The 9,670-nt window shown below is 59.6% G+C and overlaps 1 protein-coding gene across 1 annotated transcript in view; it reads left to right on the top strand.

Moving 5' to 3' along the window:
* Positions 1–6,315: 6,315 nt before the first annotated feature.
* LOC114068522 (regulating synaptic membrane exocytosis protein 3-like) overlaps positions 6,316–9,670 on the top strand; it is a gene marked incomplete at its 3' end in the record, with an annotated part of 13,250 nt that continues 9,895 nt past the window's right edge. The window contains exon 1 of the mRNA XM_027904707.1: positions 6,316–6,489. The remainder of the gene's footprint in view (positions 6,490–9,670) is intronic.

The raw sequence follows: 9,670 nt of genomic DNA, 5'->3' as shown, positions 1-9,670 counted from the left end.
AACTGATCAATTTTGGGATCAGTAAAAGGCTTATTTCTGGGGGAAAAAAAACCCACCCAAATTTATTTTGGCAAGTCCCAAAGTAAAGGGTTTATCTGTGGGGGAAAAACCCACTGAAATAATTTGGGAAGGCCTTCTGTAAAGGGTTTATTTCAATCATTGCAGCTGTTCTTGCTCTAGAATCTCAAAGGGTTGAACCTTTCCCTGAGATCCAACCTGAGCCTGCCCTGACACAGCTCCAGCCATTCCCTGGGTGCTGTCCTTGGTTGTGACATCTCACACCAGGGTGTCCCCACAACACCCAGGGACGGTACCTGGGCCCAGGCTGGAACAGAGCCCGGATCACCTGAGGACAAACAGACCCAGCAGGAATAGCCCAGTTCAAAAACAGCACCTAATTTAAAGAGGGCACGGATAAACCTAAGAAAAGACACGGGATGTTGCCAAGGGCAACGGCAGCCAGGGATGTCGGATGGCCCAGGAGGGAAGTTTTGTAGGACTGGAGGGAAAGGGAACCACCCTGGGACACAGCTCAGCCACCACAAAAGCCAACACTGTCACCCCAATTGTCGTGCACCCCCAACCAGCCCTGACCCCCCAAACCTGCCCAGGTAATGCTGCAGCTGGAGAAGGAACCGACCCCAGTGAAACCCCACCAGGCCAAAAGAATTCCCCCTGAATGGGAATGGTTTGGGTTGGAAGGGAAGTTAAAGATCACAAAGCCAAGGGCAGGGACACCTTCCACTGGCCCAAGTTGCTCCAAGCTGGCCTTGGACACCTCCAGGGATGGGGCAGCCACAGCTGCTCTGGGCAAACCTGTGCCAGGGCCTCCCCAGCCCAGCCCAGCCCAGCCCGGCCCGGCCCGGGGGTCCCGATCCGGTCCCGGTTCCCCCCCCGGCCGGGCGCGCGCGGGACAACGGTCCGCTCCCAGTCCTCTCCGCGGTCCGCCCCGCGCCGCCCAATCAGCGCCCGCCGCCCCCCTCCCGCCTCCCCCGCGCGGGCCAATCAGCGCGCGCGCCGCGCCCCGGGCCAATCGCCGCGCGCGGCCGTTGGGGTGGAGGGGAAGGCGGGGGGGGCCCCCTCACCGACCCCTCTGAGGAGCCGCCCCCGCCCCGCGCCCCCTCACGGGCCATCCCCGCGCCGCCCTCCCCGCGCACTCACCGGGGCGGCCCGCGCCGTGACCTCCCGCTGCTCCGCGCGGCGCCCGCGCTGCCTCCGGCGCGGCTCGGCGGCGGGAGGGGAAGGAGGCCCCGGGTGTTGGGGCGGAGGGGTGTGTGTGGGGGGGCGACCGGAGCGGAGTGAGCGCCCGGCGGCCGAGAAACAAGATGGCGGCGGGGCCGTGAGGCGGAGGCTCCGCCCCCTTCCCCCCTCCCGCTTCCGCGGGCCGCGGCGGGCGCGTGACCCGGCGGAGATCTCGCGAGAGCGGCGGGGGCGGGAGGGGCCGTGGTGGGCCCGGTGTGAGGGGAAGGGGGAGCGGCCGAGCCCTGAGGGGCGGACAGAGCCTCTTCCTTGGATAGATCTGTCCTGTCCTGCACCCCTGCGGGCCGCGCCTCCCGTCAGGCCTCTCCCAAGTGTTCCCCAGGCCGCCTTTCCAGGTTTTTCCTTTGTAAAACGAGCAGGTGGTGCTTCGCGTCGTGAAGTGTGCTTGTATTAAATTGGGTGGTGGATAAATCCATTAAAGATTCTGGATAGAGAGAGTGATGAGCCTCTTCCAGGCCAAAACTTGACATATTGGGGAATTTTAAAGGGTTTTCTGTAAATGGTATAATAATAAAAATAATAACAATGTTCCACAAAACAATCATTTGGATTTGTATTTCAATAGTAATAACAATCAATTAAGTAGGTAGTAACTGGATTGACCCAGTGAATCCCATTATATGGTGTAACTGTACATGCACACAAAAGGAAAATAACTCGTGTCACTGCACAAATCTGGTGCAGCACGGAGTTGTGGCTGTTCACGTCCTTGGGGGGAAATGCTACTGAAATAAATAGATAAAGTAATTAGACATCCTTTCCCTCTCCTTGAGCAGAGAGTCAAGGCAGCTGCTCTTCAGAAAAAAAAAAAAAACAAAACAACAACAAACAGACCCAAAAAGGGAGGAGGAGCAGGAGGTGGCTGAGCAGCAGCAAAGGAGGTTTTATTTGGCACAGGGTAAGATTTAACCCCTGGATAAGGTCGACATTCAAAAGGGCTCCTGGACACGCCACTCAAATCCATCGGTTCTGGAGCAGCCTCGAGTGGGAGCAGCGGGGTTTGTATTTCCATGGGATGGGGGGGGTTGATCCCAGTTAAGCTTTTCTGGGATGTGAGGCCACAGTGACAGCGCTGCGTCTGAAGCTGCTCCCTCACTCCCAGCCCCACACCTGAGGGGGGGTTTGGTGTCCTGAGGATCTTCCCAGGATCTGAGTGATCCCCCTGAGCTGCTCATAAAGCTGCTGTCCCTTTTTAAGCGGGACAGTTTAATCCTGGAGATCATCCCAGCTCCGTGGAGAAATCCAAGGGCTTTATTCCCACACTGCTGCATTATCCATGGTAGTCCCAGTAACCACTGGAATCATCCATACCTCTAATAGATAAGTTGTTTTAATTAACATAGCAGTTTCCTACTAGTGTTTTTTACCTTTTCCATAGTTTTTTTTTTGCCTCACTGTACAGACACGTAACGGCAGCACTGCTTAACCAGGATGGCACTGGCAACGAGGCTCCTCAGCCCTGCCCTCCTTGAGCCTTTTGGGCTCACCCAGGGACACTTCCAGCCCTGCTGTCACAGCCCTGAGAGCTGTCCAAGTTCAACCTGGCTGAGCTGTCCGAGGGCTCGGATCCATCAGCACGGGATGACTTTCTCCTGCCACCCTGGAGCCGGTTCAAGCAAAAGTCTGTGCTCTGCTCCAGCCAGCTCTCCCATTCCCAGGGACAGCCAGCTCTCCCATTCCCAGGGATGGCTTTGCTGGCTCCAGGACATGGCACACTGAGGGGTGACTCATCCTGCTTCGGGATTTTTCCCATGGAAAAAAAAAAAAAAAAATCACTTCTCCTTGGAAGCGACTCCACCTTTGCCTCCTTACTGTCTTTCATGTGCCCAAATTTGCACCTAGAAAGGTTTCTTTTTTTTTTTATGTAATTTTTAAATAAAGTTTGTCATGATGTAAAATCATCATGTGTCGCTTTTAAACGTCGTTTGAGATGGGATGGGAAAGGAAAGTCGGGGGCTGCGCTCCCAGTTCACCCTTCCCAAAACTGCTGGGGCACTTCCTGGCACGGTGGTTCCTGTGCTAGAGGATGAAATCCCTGCTGCATCCCACAGTCCCTGCCTCCCACGGGCACAGGGAGGTGGGATCTGTGGCTTCTGTCCCGTGATTTTTGCCCGAATGCAGGAGCTGGGACCGAGCGGTGCGGCCGCTGTGCCCTCGGAGCTCGGCCTGCCCGGGGGCTCCGAGCTGGCACCGCAGGGGGAAACGTCTTACAGCGAATTCCTGCCGTTTTATTGGGAGCCTTGCAACTCAGGGCACTTGCAAGGCAGCCAAGAGAAATAAAAGTCATAGAATCGTGGAGTGCTTTGGGTTGGAAGGCACATTAAGGATCACCCTGTTCAGCCCCTTGCCACGGGCAGGGACACCTTCCACCAGCCCAGGTTGCTCCAACCTGGCCTTGGACACTTCCAGGGATGGGGCAGCCACAGCTTCTCTGGGAAATCCATTCCAGCCCCTCACCACCCTCATGGCTGCTACAGTTTGGGTTTTTTTTTAATTCCCTAATTTCTGAGCCACCCTCCTCCTGCAGTGTTGAGGGCGACGATCCCCAGCACCCCCCTTCAAAATGCCTCGTTTATAAATCAATTAACCAGCCCTGCTGCTGACAGTGCTGACAGGCCCCGCTGCCAAACCACCCAGCTGCTCCTCCTGCCAGGATCCAGCCCCACTCCAGGGATTTCAGGACAATCCTCCTCCCGCTGGATCCTTCTGTGCCTGTGACGCTCCGTTTCCTCCCCACCTGCTCCCTGGGTAGCAATGGATCCATTGTCTGGAGCTGCTTGGCTTCCCCAGAAGGATCCCAGTGAACACAGAGCTCCCTGTCAGCCTGCCCAGAGTGTGGAGGAGCCAAGGAAAACAAGAAAGAGGGGGGGAAAGAAAAAAAAAAGGAAAGGAAAGGAGAAAGTGCTTTATCGGCGCTTGCATAAATCTGGTGGTGGCTCGTTGAGTTTGCGCTTCCCCAGCACCTGCCACCTGCTCAGCTGATCCCTCCCACGCTCCCCGAGGAGCTGTGCTGCTCCAAATGCACCCCAGGGCCGGATTTGGGAGGGCTGGATTTGTTTGACACTGAGGAAAATCATCTCTCAGAGCAGCAGGGACAGGCCTGGCCCTTCCCAGCTCAGCCCCCGCCGTCCCCCGGGACTCCCGTTCCAGCAGGGCTCTGGACTCATCCCAAACAAGCTGTTGCTCTGGGGCAATAATCCACAAGCAAAGGAAAAAAAAATGGATTTAAATTGTTTATGGATATGGACACGCCGCCTTGTAGATTTTGGGGGGAAAAGGAGGCTCTTTAAGGCCAGATTTTGGGGCCCATTTTTTCCCTGACCCTTTGTGCCACATCCCACCTGGTGCCTCTCTGAGCTGGGGACCATCCCTGTGATAAATTTAAGGATATTTAATAAGAGTGTTTATCTGCCTGGACACAGATTTTTGAAGCCCCTGTGGAAACCTTCTCTCTGCTTCGAAATGAAACCCCAGAAAGATAATTTGACTTGGGAGAGAGGACTGTTTGGGAGTTTCCAGAGGATTCCTTGGGAAACCAAAAGGCCTGAGAGATGACAGGGATGATCCAGTGGCAGCCCTGGGGCTGTGGGTCACCTTTTGCACTTGGGTAGTTTGAGGTTTGTACCCAGAGCAGAGGTGCTTTTACCTTTTCTGATCAGAGCCAGGACAGCTCCAGGACCTCCTGGGCAACCTCAGAGTCCCCCAGGAAGCTCCAGGATGGCCCCAGAGCAGCTCCAAGACCCTCCAGACAGCCCCAGGACCCCCGAAATTCCTACCTCTTCTCTGTGTTTCTGCTGCCCGTTCCACCCACCTCTCTCCAGGCCGAGCAGGATCCGCAGCACGTGTGGAAATGCCCATCCTGCCCCAGGGAAAGGCAGCACGTGGCACCCCCGGGGGCTGCAGGTCACCCTCACCACGGTTTGGCTCAGCTTACAAAGCCTCTCCCGGGCTCCCCGCTCTCCCACATCCAGCTCATCCCCATCCACGTGCTGCCCCGAGCCCCTGCAGTGCCGTGAAGCCGAGCCCTGGGAATCCTCTTACGGGGCTTTTACCGCCATAATCGCATTAAACCACCCCCTTTGGGCCGGCACGGACCCAAAAGGTAAAGGAGAAGGTGGTGAGGAGCCGGCAGAGAGGCCGGAGAGCTGAGCTCCTTAAGGGATTTAGAGACATGAGAGGTGGGAGAGCTCTGATGGGATCCCAGCACACAAGGCCAAACCTGGGGGGGTCCTGCCCGAGGCGCTTCCCGAGGGATCGGTGCCAGAATCTGCTCAAACCTGCAGGAACAAACCACCACCGAGTCCCTCCCGGCGTGAGGTTGGTGATCCCGGAGCAAACCTGCCGAGGGGAAGCAGGAAAACCAAAGTCAGGCAAAAAGCTTCCAATGGAATTATTTCATCGTTGCCATGAAACTTCCTGTTTCGTCGTGGAAATGTGGCAGTTGGGAAAAAAACGTGAGGAGACCCTTTTCAGTGGCTGAGGCGCGTGTTTTCACTATCTCTTCCCCCCCAAACAATGCGTCCCCAGGGCTGACACGCTCTCCACAACGCTGGGATTTTGCTTTGATGGAACAGGCTCCCCTGCTGAGAGATTTTCGGCTGGTTTTCCTGACTATTCCTCACAAAGGCTCCTCTGGACAACCTCTCTCCTCCCTGAGTTTGTTTATATGCTTTGAACCCTGTTAGGAAACCATCTCCCTACTTCAGCGCTGTTTTATCCAAGTTTCCATATTTAGTTCTTTCAGCTATTCCTGTTCCTCACCAGCTTTCCCCGTGCACAACCCGCCACATCCCAGTTTTTCCCTGTCCTTCCCCTCCAGCAGCTGCCACAGGGGGAATTTTTTCCCCCCCCGTGCTCCCTGCACCGATGGTTTGAGCACCCCACTCACGCTGGGCACACGATCCCAAAGCAGTCCCCACAACCCTGATCCCCAACTCAGCCAGGGCCGGGTGGGTTTCCCGCGGCCCCAGGTGCGGGGTGGTGGTCCCGGGACCCCCGGCACGGTGGGGATGGGGAGCCTTCCCACCGGGAAACCCAAGGCTGGCAGTGTTTGAGGGAGGGACAGAGTTAAAAGGCGGTGAAGGAGGGTTTTCCTCCCGGCACGTGGCTCCATGTCAGCCGCGGTGCGCAGCCGGCAGAGGCAACGCAGGGAAAGCACTGGAGGAATTTACCAGGAGTGGAGGAGACGCTGCTCGGAGGGAAATTAGTGTTTGCATCCAGGGAGCCAAGGTGAGTCCAAGGGCAGCGCTGGGAATCGCTGCCTCCCCCTGCTCCAGACCCCTCCTTCGGAGGGAACCGGGGCACCGGCGGTGCCCCCTCGGTCCCTGTCCCCCTGGGAGGGCCACGCTCGTGCTCCAGCAGCAGCCAAGGCATCGGAGCCGGGAGATTTGTGCGTTCCCAAAGGAGCTCTGTGGACAGTCGGGCTCAGCGGGATGGGCTGGCAGCGCTGCAGGTCTGCCCAGAGCCCCCCAGGGCCCTGGGGGCACTGAGGGCTGGCTGAGGGGTCTGGGGTCTGCATGGGGACACTCGGGATCAGGGTGACAGCAGGGGGGGCTGGCCAGCTGCTCTCCAGGTCCAGCTACAAGAGAAGGGTCAGGCGGCAGGTCTGGAGTCCAACTGGTGGGTGTAGGGTCCAGCTGGAGGTTTTTGGGATCCATTTGATGGAGGTAGAGTCCAGTTGGAGGCTCTTGGGTGCAGGGTCCACCTGGAGGCTCGTGGGGTTTGTTTGATGGGTGCAGGTTCCACCTGCTGGCTCTTGGGGTTCACTTGATGGGTGTAGGATCCAGCTGGTGGCTCTTGAGCTCTGGTTAATGGGTCTAGAGTCCAGTTAATGGGTGTAGAGTCCAGCTGGAGGCTCTTGGGGTCCAGCTGATGTGTGTGGGATCCGATTAATGGGTCTAGAGTCCGAGTGATGTGTGTAGGGTCCAGTTACAGGTCTAGAGTCCAGTTAATGGGTCTAGGGTCCAGTTGATGTGTGTAGGGTCCAGCTGGAGGCTCTTGGAGTCCAAATCACGGATGCAGAGTCCAGTTTAAGGCTGTAGGTCCATCTGGATGCTCCGGGGTCCAGCTGGCAGGTGCAGGATGCTCCCATCCGCCCTCAGGCTCCACCTGATGGATGCAGGGTCCCGCCACCGCCTTTGGGGGTCCGGCCGGCAACTCTCCTCGCGCATCTTCTGGGGGGTCACCGGGCAGCCCCGGGCCGACCCCACGGTGGGTACCGGCCCCTCTCCGCGCCGCCCGGGCCGTCGGAGCCGGGCCCGGGGCTCCCCCGCCCGCCGCTCCCAGCAGCCCGCCGGGGCCGAGGGGAGGAGCGGGCACGGGCGGCGGCGGCGGCGGCGGCAGCGGTGAGTGAGTGCCCGCGGGGTGCGGTGCTCCGGGCACCGCGGCAGCCCCGCTCCCCGCGGCCACACCTGCCCCGCAGCATCCCCCGCCCGCGGCCGGGAAGCGGGAGCGCGGTGGGCTTGGTTCTTTGGTTTTTTGGGAAGGGCTGGGCGGAAGGCGGGGGGGGGATGCCCGTCGCGGATGCGGTGCCGGGGGTAGTAGCAGCGGGATGGGCGCTCCGGGAGAGGGGAGGAGGTGGGAAGAGGGGTCCTGAGCGCCGTGGGGAGAAACGCGGTGCTTCCCGCCTCGCAGCCCGCGGCTACAGCCGAGGCACCCCTGAAACATTGCCCGAGCGCTGAGCGGGGATGCGAACACCCCAAAAACAGCTCTGCGCCGAAAGCAGGGGGGAAAGGGGGGGGGGGGCTGCGGCCGCGCTCCCCTCCGTCCCAACCCAAAGAGCTCCGGTGAACCGGAGCCCTCCCCGGTGCGGGGCGGGCGGGCAGCGCTTCCCGGCCGGCGGCTCGGCAACGGGAGCGCTTTCCCGTGCCATCCATCATCCCCGCTGAAAGCCCGTTGACGTCAAGCCCGTCCCGTGCCCGCCGGTCCCCACGGCCGGGAAAACGGGGAGAGGGACCCGGAAAGCCGGGAGGGGGTGGGAGGGGACGGTCCTGCCGAGGGTCTTGCCCCGGGCACCGTCCTCGCCCCGAGCGGCTCGTGTGCGGTCAGGGCTCACCTCGTCCCGGGCTTCCCGGCTTCTCCAGCCTGGGCTTCGGGGATTGGTTTGCCTCTCGCTCCATCCCGGGAGTCCGTTCCGCCCTCCGTGGTGTTTGGGGCAGGTGCCCTGGTCGGTTCTGTAGGGAAATGTGTGAAGGAGCTGGTGAGAGAGAGGGAAACGGTGCCTGGGGATGGGCAGAGACCCCTGCGCTGTTCCCTCTTGCTGTGACCGGGGTGACAGTGAGTGGGGAGAAGCCTGAGGGCAGTGTGGGCATCACTCATCCCCTGGCGCCCCAACGGGCACGGGCCTGGCACCATCGTGTCCCCACCGTGTCCCCCTTCTGCTCTGCGCCTCAAAACGGTCCCCAGGGCCACCGTGTGGGAGCTCATGGTGGTCCCCACGGGAGGTGGTGGCTGTGATGGGCTCTGTGCTGGCCAGTGCCCACTCCTGGGGGTCTGGGAAATACAGCAAGGGGGCTCCCAAGGCTGAATCCCGTCCCTTGGCGCCCAGGGAACATCCCACAGGCTGTGCTGCTCCTTTCATTGGGGTGCTGAGAGTAAGGGGCTGCGGATCCCCCCGAGCCAGGGGCGCAGGGCTGGGCTTGGCTTGCAGGCCAAAGCCAGGCTTTGCTGCCAGGCACAGCAGCCCCAAGGGTCCTCCCTCTGCCAAGGGGTGTGGGACCACCTGCCGAGCCCCTTCCCTCGTGGCTGAGTGGCTGCTCTGCCCCTTCACCTCCAGCCCCACTTTGGTGCGTGCCCGTTTCTCTCTGCACTGACACCTCCCCAGAGCCACTCCTGCTGTGCTCACACTTCTCTCCCCGTGTACCTTCTCCCACATCCTTTGATGAGGGCAAACTCCTGCCACCTCCCACGGCCCAGCACTCCGAGTTCTCGCTTCTTCGTCCCTGTTCCAGCCCCGTACTCGCAGCGCAGCCCCTGTGGGACAGGGACAGAGGATGAGATTGGGGCGTCTTGCTCTCACCCTTGCTTGGCCCCTTTCACCCCAATTCAGGGGGAAAATCCCCTCCAGGCTCCCCCCACACACACACACACCCCCAGTCCACCTCCCCCGAGCTCCGTGGGCCCTCGCTGCAGCACAGCCCTCTGGGAAGCATCACATGGATACAAGATACAGCTTAAGGTGATGAAAATCCCTAATTTCCCTGCTTATTAAAACCCAAGCCGTGCGGCACCAGCTCCTTGCATCCCCTGTCAGCGCACTTAAAATGTTTTGTCACAGCTTCTCAAAGAGCAGGAAAACAGCCTTGTTAAGGGATTATTGTGAAGTGATTTGGCTCCAATTGACAGCCCTGCTGACACTCCGTGGTGTTCACTGCCTCAGGAGCTCCTTTCCTGCCCCGGGATGCTGTGTTGG

The sequence above is a fragment of the Empidonax traillii genome, unplaced genomic scaffold (assembly GCF_003031625.1).
Source record: "Empidonax traillii isolate 1590-97213 ecotype Southwest subspecies unplaced genomic scaffold, ASM303162v1 scaffold1079:size189651, whole genome shotgun sequence".
NCBI classification, from domain to species: domain Eukaryota; kingdom Metazoa; phylum Chordata; class Aves; order Passeriformes; family Tyrannidae; genus Empidonax; species Empidonax traillii.
This window is presented reverse-complemented; position numbering and strand designations above follow the sequence as displayed.